The sequence below is a fragment of the Sander vitreus genome, unplaced genomic scaffold (assembly GCF_031162955.1).
Source record: "Sander vitreus isolate 19-12246 unplaced genomic scaffold, sanVit1 ctg582_0, whole genome shotgun sequence".
NCBI lineage: Eukaryota > Metazoa > Chordata > Actinopteri > Perciformes > Percidae > Sander > Sander vitreus.
This window is the reverse complement of record NW_027595676.1, coordinates 92-14,037: the sequence shown is the minus strand read 5'-3', so window position 1 is coordinate 14,037 and position 13,946 is coordinate 92. Positions and strand designations below refer to the sequence as shown.

Genomic DNA, 13,946 nt, shown 5'->3' with positions numbered 1-13,946 from the left:
CCTTTAAGCTGTGGCTGTTTGGTAATTAAACTGTAGAGTTTTGTGAGGTGGAAGTTGAGGACCTTAGGTAAGTTGGGGTACCCTATACATCTTGCACGTCGTTGATATTTGTATAGATACACCAGGTTTAGTGGTTGTTTGGTTTTTGTTATATTAAATTAATTTGTTTGGCACAACCTCCAGGTCCCATCTTCCACCATCCTGTTGTGAGCTATTTCCATGTTTAGAATAAAAACCACATTTCACTTTTACACTGACTCTGTCACACTTTATTGATTGTCTCGTTACTGTCCCCAAATCCATCGAAGGGGCCGTAACACCTTGGGATCAGGATTATCTTATTTGATGCCACAGACACTCAACAATTGAGCCAATATAGCCTAATAATGCTGTTTGATATAACTTTAGACTACACCACATACATAAAAACGGTCTGTCCTCAGACATTTATTAGTGTCTGACTCTGGGAAAGTGGGGGGAAAAAACAGTACTGTAGGAGCCAAAAAAACAGTTTTTGTTAATATTTTAATAGTATTTTAAGACTTCCCATATTTTGGTAATAGTTCTGATCCACTGATATTAATTGACAGCTAGGCCACTGATTGGCAAATCAGCCACACCATAGTAAATGTGGGTGTGGTATAATTAATAAAGGGAAGTTGGAAACACAAATGCAAAGTTTTGGGACTCCTAGCTTTAGTTGAGACCAAAAGAGTACAGAACCGGGTATAGGCAACAGAATCCAAACCTTGTCGCCTGGCTGGAACTAGTGTGCAACTGCTCTACGGTCATAGCGTTTCTTCATCTTGAGCTGGGATCAAGATGAAGAAATTATTATAAAAGATTCGGTTGCCTATAGTTGGTAGTTCAGTTCTACCTCTGGTAGGGGTATCTCAAATTTGGGGGCATTGTCACTAGCCTATTTATCAGCAGAAGTAAAACCGTTTCAGGTGCAATTTCTTCAGAATAAAAGTGAATTAACTTGCACAGAAAGGAGATACTGTGAGCTGGCAGCAAAATGCAGCCGTTCTGGATCACCAACCAGGTCAAATGTGATTAATACTTTCTGATAATTTGATTATGAAGTAATAGGGATAGGAGAAAAAAAAACTCTGGGTTGGAACTTGTTTTGGTGGAAGATTTGCACCCCGTAGTGTTGACACAATACAGTAACGTGAGCTATTTAAATTAGCTGATACATGGTTAAGCTATGGTGGCCCTGAAGTGCAAATCACAACAGCAAATAGGAAAACACGACAGCAAATGGGAAAACAAAACGGCATTAACTTCTACCGGAAAAGGTAGGGCCTATCTAGCAGAGGACGGAGCCTCCTGATTGGACAGACGGACTGTCTCTCTGTTAAAAGTAGGCGCTTTTCTGTGTTTTTCACCTCTTTTTCCTGTTAAGACAGACAGTCCGTCTGTCCAATCAGGAGGGTCCGTCCTCTGCTAGATAGGCCCTACCTTTTCCAGTATAAGTTAATGCTGTCGTGTTTTCATATTTGCTGTGTATCTCTGTGTGTACTTCGTCCACAGCAATCCCACAACCCTCACACGCCGGATGTGAAGCAGTTATCCTGGAAATGTTCTTCCGTGGATCCAGACTAGAAAAAGGGTTAAACACATGGGAAGGTGCCAGCAGCAGCCGTAACACAGAGAGTCTTCTTTGTCAATTTATCTGCTTGCTCATTCCTGCAAACTGTACCGTTACACCCATCTTTTGTAGTCCTAACAGTATTATGTGTACTTCTACCATGAGATCTTCTCAGGTAGAAGTATTTGTATTGATGACAAATTCCTGCAGCTGAATCTGACATAATAATAATGTATACTTTATTAATCCCGCAAGGGGAAATTACAATGTTTTCACTCTTGTTATTACACACAGGCCTGAATTACATTCACATGTTCAGTACCTATACATGCACTGGAAAGGCGCCCCGAGCAGTTGGGGGTTCAGTGCCTTGCTCAAGAGCACCTTGGCAGTGCCCAGGAGGTGAACTGGCATCTCTCCAGCTACCAGTCCACCACCATACTTTGGTCCGTAGGTGGACTTGAACCAGCGACCCTCCGGTTCCCAACCCAACTCAAGACAGTTATTGCTTTTAAAAAAATCATTAGCATATAGTTAGACTTAAAGGATGTGTAAATACCACTTTTTGAAGTGAACGTTGGGTATACACATAATGATATAAAGAATAAAGATGATGGAAAAACTTCATCTGAAAGTGTTACAGTCCATCTGTAGTATTAAGTCATGTTCTTCCACAGATTCTCCCAGATTCACGTTAACTTCCAGCTGCTTGAGTAAATATATATTTACATTTATATAGATGGAGTGATTGAGAGTTTCCCAAAAGTCATTCTAGTTATCAGAATGAAACTTTATTATAACGATCAATGTGGAGGATTAATCAAAAAACTGAAACCTGTTGAGCAGCCAGGATACATGTTGTAGTATCAGAAGTATGTTTGTAGTTTGTTTCTTTTATCAAAGTTTGAACACAGAAACATCCACAACAGTCACAACATACAGTTTGACATATTTCATCTTTTATTTAGATAGAAATGATGAAGAGCTGCCTGAAATGACATGATGCCCTGAGAGTTCATCAGATAAAACATACTGTACATGCACAATTCTGATATCAGCAACAACAGTGTCTAGTTCAACCTGACAAACTCTTGACTTAGCACCTTAAGACATAAAAAGAAGCAGAACATGATTGTCCTAAATAATGTCAAATGACACAAATATCCAAATAAAAAAAAGAAGTCACATTAGATTTTACTTTGGTTACAAAAAAAAATCACATTTCTTTTACATCGTGACAGCAGGCTTTGGTCTTAAAAGTCTAGTTTTCTAAAGCCCATCACATCTAGCTCAGTTAGGACTTTTAACAACTACAAGCAGCAGGATAATATTAATAAAGCAGTTTATATGTCATTCATCCATTCACACCCCGATGACAGCGAGCTACCATGCAAGGTGCTGTCTGACCATCGGGAGCAATTTGGGGTTCAGTGTCTCGCTCAAGGACACTTGGACGTGTGGACAAGAAGAGCCGGGGATCAAACCACCGACCACCGACCCTGCCAGCAGGTATATCAACGTTTTCTTTTAAAGGAGACATATTATGCTCATTTTCAGGTTCATACTTGTATTTTCAATTTCTATGAGAACATGTTTACATGTTTTAATGTTAAAAAACCCCCACTATTACTTACTTTACTATTTTCCTTTCTGCTAATTTTGTCCAATTTTGCAACAAAAAAACCTCCCAGTGACCCAGAAAGGATTTCCCCCGTAGACCACCGTTGTAAAAGAGACGTCTGTAAAAATGCTGCCAGGACACCTCCAACTGCAAACAAGGTCAGTTATGTCTCTCTCTCTCTCTCTCTCTCTCTGAACGGACAGATTGGATAATGGGTGCCGAAATGGAAATAGTTTATAATACATCCATGGTGGAGATGAGGAGCAGTATATTCTAATGAGCCTGCATGTGACGTAGGAAGAGGAGCCCAATCTGAATGGCTTGTTGAATTACATCAGATTGAGAATGCCCACAAATAACTGTCTGGGTTGTTTTATTTCAGGTTTTGGGTTGGTCAGCCCTCCACATACTAAAATGTTTGTGCACCATGACTGAAAATGAGAGTTTTTCATTATATGTCCCCTTTAAAATTAAAATGAAGTGACAACACTGGTACAGTCTTGTTTCCTTTAGCTGAAGATCATAAACGAAATGTAGTTATTAAAAAAAAACAAAAAAAAACACAGATTCTATATTGACTGACTTTATCTAAATAATTCCAGGAGAACACAAACAGTCCATTCTTCACCAGCTGCCTTTTGAATTTCAGATTCTGTGGTAATAATGTTTTGGTCACTTCCTGGTCAAACTACAAGTTCCTTTACTAACATTTGAGTCACTTCTGCAGGTGTGGGGGTTTTCACTCTTACTTATTCAATTAAATGTATAGGTCCTATTTATGAAATTGAAAGTAAAGTAATGTACTTGCTGACTGCGTGAGACCTCACAGCGGCCTCAGATCAGAAGAAATTGTCAGACGAGGAGTCCACGAAGACACCGAGATTGCAGAAGTTCCCTCCATGCAGATTTCAAGTCAACCAGCTGTCCCAGACACATCAACGGACTTCAGGCAAAGTCAGCCGAGTATAGACAACTGACTGAAAATGGAGGAAAAGCTGCTCCGTGGCCAGCCTGAAGTGCCGCCGGAACCTCTCGTCATCAAGCTGCAGCCAATGATACTCTCCGAATTGACGACGGTCCTGGAGGGTGTCATGACCTCAAACTCTCCGATTCAGACGCCGACGTCTTCTCCGCAAATACAATAAAGCAGCACCAAACACAACAACTTCGCAATGATCCAGTGACACACATTTGAGGTGTGAGAAATATTTTTGCTCGTTTTAAGCGGGAATGCAATTCACTGTCATCAGGCCTCTCAGGTCATCAGGCAGGTACATCACTGTGTCAACATTTCAAAAAACACACAAAGCTTTTGGTTAATTACTGTGTGTGTGTGTGTGTGTGCGTGCGTGTGATGCTTCTTATTTTTGTTCTTCATGCTATGCTTATATTTTGTCCTCTAACAACATAAACACCCATCTTGATACATGATTGATAGTGAATGTTACTAAACTTACAGAACTAGAAAGAAAAGTGAAAGTGTGTGGGACCTGTAAATGATCTGGAGCTCACAGTGGGATTACATAGTGAGGTCACATGTATCTGGTTTCCTGATTATAAGTGATTATAGGACAGACATTACAAGACTAAACTCAACTAAACAATATCTAATAAAGTATTTAAAATAAGGATGTTCTTTTTCCTTACCTAGATGGGTTTCCTGGGTGTTGTAATCCTGCAGGAAGGAAAACAAGTTAAGAAGTAAATCCCAACTGACCTGATTCTACTCTGGTGTAAATACCAACACAATGATTAATGACTGAAGATAAAACAACTGCAAACACTCATATGACATTCACATAAAGAATGTGTTGTACGCTTATCATGAATATGTTTATTCAAAACATTATTTAAAACTTACTTTTTGTACATGTTCGTTGTATGCAACACTTGTATACAAGCAAAGCTAGAAGACCAACAAAACAAACTGAGAGAAGAACTGCAGCAACAATCCATCTATTGGGAGACCCTGAAACTGAAGATAGAAAGTTAATGTAAGACTCAGAATGGAACACAGATCATATACAGCAGATTGAACATCTCAGTCTACACAAAGAGAACAACTGAAGGTGTGCATGCTCCTGAAACTAAAATCTAAAACTCTTCAGGCGTTTAAATCATGTTTATATCTGATGTCTGTGAAATGTGTTCTCTAAACCCTGAGCCGAGGCTCACAGGTACAAGTCAATGATTGACTCTGGGTTAACTCTTGTTTTATGACAGTTGTTGTTACAGCTGATTAGCTTTATTAAAATAATATGACCCATCCAGCTAAACACACAGCTTAGCTAAGTTATTTATGTATATGTTAATGTTTCATGAGCAGTAAAAATACAATTTTGGAGGTAAATAACTTGAGTATTTGCATTATATGCTACTTTATACTTGTACCTCACTACATTTCAGAGGATTTGTTTTTACTGCACTACATTTATCAGATTAAAATACAATACTTGTTTGTTCTTTTTCTACTTTAAGTACATTTTACTGATACTTCTATACTTTTACTGAAGTAGTAATTTTGAATGCAGGACTTTTACTTGGTGGTTTTGATACTTTCACTCCAATAAAGAATCAGAGTACTTCTTTCAGCTCTGACTACAGCTCAGTAACATCATGATTAAAATCATTATGGTTGGTCTGAAGTTCCACACTAACATGCGTGGGCTAAAGCCCCTGACACACCAACCCGACGGCCGACCATCGGCAGAAAAGGCAGTCGGACTGATCAGTCGGCTCCCTGAGGTCCAAAAAAGTGCCTCCGAACACACCGAGCGACGCCGACTTGAGCGTGTAATACGTCTCCATAACAGCAGGTGGCGCTAATCTGTATTGTTGTCCAAAAAATGAAAACTGCTGATTGGACGAACACGTCATGTGGGTCTGGTTTCTCCGGAATTTCAAAGCCAGACTGTCATGGCGGATTGTTCAGAATACAATCTCATATTGTACTAAAATAGTTCACCGAAACGTGTTTCTGAAAACATTTTAAGAGAGAAATAGGCTGTGCAGTTGCTGAATCTGTCTTCATTTCAGATCAACAAAGGTCAGTTTAAAAGATTTTCGTCAGATTTTGAGAGACTCTAGTCACGCTCATCCTGCTCATCATCATTTCCAGGTAAGCACTCCACCAATCAGATTGGTCATGGAGTCCGACTGCCCGCCCTCCGACGCAACATGTCAGGTCGGCCAAAATGAAGCCGGACGGCTCCTCGGACGGACGACGGCACGGAACACACCGAACAGACTCGAGTCACTGACCTCGCCAGACGGTCTGACGGCCGATTATCGGGTTGGTGTGTCAGGGCCTTAAAACAGTATGGGAGATGTTTTAGTATGTCTGACATCTTGATGATCTGAGTATGAAACCAATAGTACGTGAATTGCATACTATTTCCGGTGAAATATTACAGTATGATGCAAACACTGGACACTACGCCTGCATAAGTATCCCACAATGCAATGCGGTAGTAACGACAACGTTCCCAGACAAACTGACAGAAACCAATCAATAATGCTCTAAATTACATGTCTACATATTTAAATGACTGTTGGTCTAGTTATTTACCTTTTTCAGTTATTTAAGCGTTATCTGGCGATGCCGCTAGAGCGGAGGTCGGCAGGGGTTACCATGGTTACAACATTGAAAATTACACTCACTGAAAATGACACACATTGAACGATAGTTCAGATGTTGAGTATGTGGTGCAGAATGTGTGATTTCAGACGTAAGCTGAGTGTTTGTTGGTGGGGGGGTCGGCTCTGCAGTTATTGGGGCTCAATGGGAACAGAGAGATACAGTTTGGATTTATGCAGCAGGAGTCTCTTGAAGCTCCAACTCTTGAAGCTAAATATACGTTTGACTCATTTATAAAAATCTTTAAAGAATATATAGAGATTCATATTTAATAACACTCATATTGAGATACAGTTTCAGGTCTCAACACAATCATTTCTTCTAGCGAAATAATTAAACAACAAAAGAATCTATATTTTGTTTCTGGAAAATGTTTGAGCATAATTCTATTGTGAGACAATAGACATGGTCATGATTTATTTATTTGAATTCATCCTTCAGCATTAAATCCTTTTGGAAGATCTCTTCAGCCTTTGCTGGTTCAATCTGAATGACTACAACTAGAAAATGATATAAAACTACAAGTTGAATATTACTGAGCCACATCAGAGACTTTTTTCTCAAATCCTTTTCACTGACGTGTGTGTGTGTATTGTTTTATACCTTACTTATTTATTTAAGGTTCAGATTACATTAGTGTGACAGAAAACATTTTAAATAATATTTTAAGATCATTTTGTAGCAGACAAATGATATTATTTTATAATTATTATAACCAGAAGTGACAAATGGACATTAAATATAATTGATAGTTGTTATGTGTTGGTGTATAAATGTCTTTTCTTATCGGTGATGAGTTACATCACACATGTTGATGTAGAGATCAGTAAATTCATCAAAATCAGGACTCACCTGAGGTTGGCACTGCTCCGTCACATAAAAGAGAAAACAAAAGATGTTAGAGAGCTTATTAAATATCATTCATCATCTTAGTAGAGAGGCAACACTGAGAAATCACCTTTGTTTCCAGGGCCCTATTTCAGAAAGCAGGTTAAGTGAAAACTCTGAGTTTGTTAACCCTGAGATGAGGGAAACTCTGGGTTTTCTGTTTCAGAAAGAGAGGGAACTTCACCTCAGAGTCAGTTACTATGGTAACTGAGTCTGTGAACCTAACCTGGTGGGGAGCAGGTTTTCTTCAAGAAACCTCGAGTTTCTCTCAGTCTCCTCCCTCTGACACAGCACTCTCTCATTTCCTCATTCATTCATTCAGTCTGTATCAGGCGCATTTTAGCACAGTTTGTTATCGGCATGAATAAAACAAAAATGATGTTGGTTTATTAACCATGTTAGGCAGACTATAAAACGTTTTATTTCTCAAAACATGGCATGTCCTTTTGTCGACGATCCCGTTGATGAAGAAGCTGCTTTACTTCGCAGGGTGTTATACGTCGGGAGATGATATTGAAACCCCGGCATTTAAATGTTTAGATAACTTCCTATTTGAGCGGTTTGGTTTTTCTTCCCAGTCGATCAGTTATGTAGCCTACATGAACTTGACTTTAAGATTTGTATTAGTTTATTATTTGTATCATCTGTAAACAAAAGAAGAAAAAAGAAAAAAAAGAAGGGTACTAAACAACAGTCAGGAACTTGTTTATTGTTAAGCCCATGGTCAAAATTAAAGATTTAATAATAATGTAATAACAATAACTTATTTCACCAGTAAATTGCTGTTGAACGACAAAAACAATCACCAGATGGGAAAACGGTATTTTACAATTACTGTGAATGCACCATGAGGCTACCTGTTTTAAGTGAACGCACCGTCTGTGTTGTTTAATTCCGACAACGGCAGCTGCTGCGCTGCAGAGCAGACTATTACATCCCGGTGTTGGAATCCTCTACAGTGAAATACAGTCACACTTTACACTGTTTAACGTTAGCTGTCAGCATTTGAACCCTGTTTAATCCAGCTGCTAGCTAAAGGTAGGCTAATGTTACATGCTGTCAGGTGTAGTGTAAAGTCAGGCACCGAAATTTTCGTTCTTATTCGGTCTCGTTACTACCTTTTAGGTCGGTACGTTTCGGTACCCAACCCTACTTACCAGAGTCAACATAGTGTGCAGTAACTTCTAAATCATTTTGATTACTCACTGACGTCCAGTGATCACCGGTTGATGAGACAGCGTTTGCACTTTGGTTTCATCAACAGGTCGGTGAGTAGCATTCTCCGAAATAGTGCTTTGCCTGAGCCCACCAGCATCAACCTGAGTCACGTTAACTGTACTATGCTTAGCTCGTAGGTGGTAGCCTAAGCTTGACGTGCTTTGGCGATAATTTAATTTGGCTTTACACAATGTGCATGTGGCTTTTGACTTGTCTACGAGCCGAGAGTGATAAAAACGAGAAATAAAGTGCTTGATTTGTAATTTAAGACTGCCACTCTGCTAGTGGGGGAGGGGCAGTGCATGGTCTGCACGTGAACTGCAGCGTCTCCTGCAACACAGAGCTGCCTGTGGACGCCTGTCTGTAAATAATGTCGGAAAAAAACTATCGGTGAACGCAGCAGCCGCTTATCGGCCGATGCCGATACACGTAAAAACGCAAATATCGGCCCGATATATCGGCCGGACGATAAAATCGGTCTATCACTATCACGAAACAATGTTGTCCGATTATTTAAATGAAATTAGCTGGTTTGACCATAGAGATGAGAGAAATATGCACTAGTCCAGAACACAGGACCTGCTTTCTGTATTTACTTTTTTGCTCTCGCCCCCCCAGACACATCTGACCAATAAGTGCTGGCTGAGTATCTCCATTTGATGCTACTTTATACATTTTACTTCACTACATTCATCAGACATATACAGTATAATTAATTCCATCTTACATATGTATAAAACATGATATATAATACTTGTTTGCTCTTTAACCAGCTGATTACCAGTTTCTTTGGCAATGTAGCACCAATTTAAATATATATATATATATATATATATATATATATATATATATATATATATATATATAAAGTGCCATTCTACTGTGTAGACAGCCCAGTTTTATACAAAAAAAAACAACCCTCTTTTCAGCGTTAAAATACTTCTAAGTAAAGAATCTGAGTACTGCTTCCAATAATAACCTTGGTGTGGACATCCAATGAGAGATGTCAGTCAGACAGGCAGAGGTGCGAGCTGCTACCTGTGTTTTAGACTGGGGAAAAGAGGGAATTAGTTGAGTGTCGTCTGCGTAACTGTGATAAGAAAAGCCATGTGAGTGAATAACAGAACCAAGAGAGTTGGTGTACGGAGAAATGAGGAGGGGACCCAGGACGTAACCTTGAGGGACCCGAGTTGTGAGTAGACACGGTCCTGACATATAACCTCTACAAGTTACCCGGTAGGTGCGGCCTTTGAGGCAAAGAGAGTGCCAAACCTGAGACACCTGCCCCTGAAGGGTGGAAATAAGTCTGGTGGTTCACTGTGTCAAAAGCAGCAGAGAGAGACTGCTCTAGAAGTGTGAAGTTGAGTTTCCTGCATTGAAACCAGACTGGTGGGGAACAAGAAAGTTGTTCCGGTGAAGATAAAAAGAGAGTTGATTAAAGATAGCATGCTTGAGTGTTTTGGAGAGAAATGGAAGAATGAAGACAGTTCTGCAGTTGTTTACTTCAGACAGCTTGAAGGTGGGTTTTCTGAGGAGAGGGGTCACTCTTCCTTCTTTGAGAGAGTTTGAGAAACAGCCAGTTGACAAGGAGGTGTTAATAAGATGGGTGAGAAAAGGGCGGAATCAATGGACTGGAGAAGGTATGGGGTCAAAGGGGCGGGTGGTTGGGCGGGCAAAGGTTATCAGGGTGTCAACACTCACAATACGGTGATGTAACACACAGAAGTTTAGTTTAGTTGTCTATTATAAATGTACTTGTTTATGTAACTCATTGTGCCTATGCTCTTAAATGAGCTGGGTGTAACATTTGTGGACAGAGGAGGGGGACTGGGGGGGTCAAGGATGTTAGAGAAGATGGAGAAAAAACATTTGGGGTTGGACAAGGAGGATTGGATTGTGGTCTCATAGAAAGAGCTTTTGGCTGCAGAAATAGAGGCAGTGAAGGAGGAGAGAAGAGATTGATAGTAAGCAGGTATTCAGGGTGTTTTGATAATCGCAATTTTCTTTGAGTAAGAGAGCAAAGGAAGAAAGTAAAAGAAGTAAGTCAGATGACTTCTCTGTCTGAAGTCGCCAAAAAGCAGTGGAGGGGCATTTTCAGGGATGTTTGAAAGGAGGACCTCTAATTCGGAGATGGGGAGTCTGAGACTCGGACTCGATTCGCACTTAAGTCGCACAAACAGTGACTTCAGACTTGACTTGCGACTCGACCCAAAAGACTTCAGACTTGACTCGGACTCGAGCTTCGAGACTCGTCAACAACCTGTTTTCATGCAATAATTGCTTTTTAAATCTAAATGTATTCATGTATTTCTATTTTCTTTTATTGGCGCATATATGTTGGGGGAAACGTATGACAAGCTGCGTGTCCCCTGCCCTTTGTCATAATGTGCAACATAACGCATGCGCTATGCCTGTGCGCGCACTCACATGTCAAAAAATGCATTGACGATGGCAACACTAAGTCCTCCACTAAGAGTTGTGCCGTTTGTCATTAGTTTTGCTTTCAATAACTAGTAAGCAAACAGCTACATGCAAGGTGTGTGGCACCAAGATAAATGGTGGCAGATCAACAACGTCGAACTTCATCAGGCATCTCAAAACGCACCCAGATAGGTCAGTCACTTGCTAATGTGAAAGAGACGTTATATTTAGCATATTGTCACAGGTAACAATCTACACATCGCAAAGTGCTGTGCTTATGCTGGGAACAGGAAAATTGTATCTTTATAGTTGTATCCATGTGATGTGACAGACTTAGGTTAAGTTTTCCCCAGGTTGTTGTTAAATAGCAATACGGAAAGTATCAGTTCTCACATGTTTGCACCATGGGTGGTGTATTAACTTTCAATACAGATGTTTCCCTCAAACTTTGAACACTGAAAAATGTAATACATGATGAGGTTGGGCTTTGCAGCCAGTTAGTAACACAGACAAACATGTATTATTTGGTGCAGATACCAAAATGTTGAAAAATACAGTTATGAAATTGAAACAGAGTTCTTAATTTGTGTTTCTTCAGATTGCATTGCAGTAGACCCCATAAAATTATCCTACAACTGATTTTGATACTGTACTGTATGGATGGTAGCTACAGGACATGCTTTGAATTCATAAGATTTAACAATACAGTCTTAGGGACAGATCAGATGGCCAGAGACTTGAGACTTAACTTTGACTCACGCTCAAAGACTTGAGACTCGACTTCCAAAAAGTGACTTGAGAACATCTCTGCTAATTCCTCCAAGAACTCTCCCAAAGGTCCTGGTGGACGGTAGATAACAATGTTTAATTATACCAGATAACTTATGATCACAGCTTGAAATTTAAAAGACAGTGGAAGAAAATGTGGCGGTGGGTAGAGAGAAAATCTCCATTTGGGGGTGATGAGTAGGCCTGTACCCCCACCTCTACAAGTGGGCCTGGGTGTTTGGTAGTGATGGGCAAATGCAGCTTTGGTGAAGCACTGAACCACTGAGAAGAATTGTTTTGAAAATGGGTTCATTACTCGAAGCTCCAGTAACAGCGACCTCGCCTGGTGAAGTGCCAAGGCTGCATCTAAATTATCTTTTGGTAGATAGTGGACAGGAGGCTTTAAGAGGCTTTAAGGCTGGTGAAAAAATCACACACACACACACACACACACACACACACAGTGTGCACATGTATACTAAGAATGGGATATCATTCTTTTGACAAATAAAGATTGATGAATTGGTGTTATTGGGTGTTGGGGAGAGAGTGCTTGGGAAACAGAGGATGTGCTGGGAAAATATGGCACAAGTTGGGTGTGTTTGTGTAACTATGGCCAGGGGGTATGTGGGATAGGGAACACTCAAAGATTTGTATTAAGGAACATCATTTTTTCCACACTTTTTGGACTAAGCCTGTTTCTTTTTCTCCACATTGAGAGAAAATTCGTTCAGAGGGAACGGATGACGCCGGCTGATGCTTTCATCCAAAGCACCCATGCATACATACATTACATACCTTATCAGGAGCGATCAGAATAAAGTTTTCCCACGTCAGAACGACCTCTCTTCCTAGATGCTTCCATAATAGGCTAATGAAAACAAATCAATACAAACAAACTAATGCTTGTCACTGTAGAGGCTACTACGAACCAAACTCAGTGTTGTGCATTAAAGTTATTATGCTTTGAGCGCGCTCGAACCAAAGCAACCTTCGGAGCAGTGCTTCAAATGGAAATGTAGTTAATGGTCTGAAGCACGTATCGAAGCTTCAGTGTCAGACTGCCATCACTAGTGTTTGGGTGAAAGAGCAGGCCAAGGAAAGAGCAGCAGGGGTGGACGTGTTGGCTGTCGGGTGTGTGGAGCTGGTGGGATAGATAAGGGTGGTTTGGATCTGGTACCGTTGTGAACATGTCCGAGGCTGATAGGAAACACGAACAGGAATGAAAAATGTACACGTGATTGAAAAGGTAAAAAGATACTTAGCTCACCTGGCCTTCCTAAAAAGTTCCTGCCTAGACCCTTTTGTAGACTCATCTGTCCTTCTGAGTCTTCGTCGGAGGAGTCTGCCGCTGAAGCTGCCCCTTCAAACAAATGCCAGTTGTTAAATACAAGAGTTGATGATGGTTGGCTACATGTGCTGACCACGCCCCTGCTAATGAGCCAAACAATGTCCCTGCTGGTGATCCCTCCCGAGCGATAGAAACTCATTAACCACAGCTAAACAACAATGCACACACCAGCCTACTTACCTAAACAGGTAGAAAGTAAATCAGAAAGTAAGGCTACATTTACACTATGTTTTGTTTTTTAAAGAAGCATTTTAAGCCAAAAAACATCTCCGGGCAAGAGTTTTAGTAGCCTGGCTCCGCTCTCCTACGTACTTTCACTCAATTTTCATTTCCCTTCAGTACTCCGTCTGGGTTTGCGGTATAGTCTTGGGTTTTCTCCGGTCTGATCTTTGGCGGTCCAATCAGCGAACAGAGGGAGTGGCTGAGAACGATGACGTTGAGGTCGTGC

General features: G+C 40.5%; 1 long non-coding RNA gene across 2 annotated transcripts; it reads right to left on the bottom strand.

Annotated features, from left to right (window-relative positions):
- Positions 1–2,531: 2,531 nt before the first annotated feature.
- Positions 2,532–13,605, bottom strand: LOC144514419 (uncharacterized). 2 transcript variants are annotated; one of them, XR_013501371.1, is made up of 6 exons: positions 13,418–13,605; positions 9,938–10,008; positions 7,705–7,716; positions 5,077–5,190; positions 4,863–4,890; positions 2,532–4,494 (listed from the first exon to the last, which is right to left on the bottom strand). It is a non-coding gene; the product is annotated as an uncharacterized LOC144514419 (long non-coding RNA). The 2 variants fall into 2 exon arrangements; XR_013501370.1 differs by lacking the exons at positions 9,938–10,008; positions 13,418–13,605 and having other exon boundaries at positions 7,705–7,798.
- Positions 13,606–13,946: the final 341 nt, after the last annotated feature.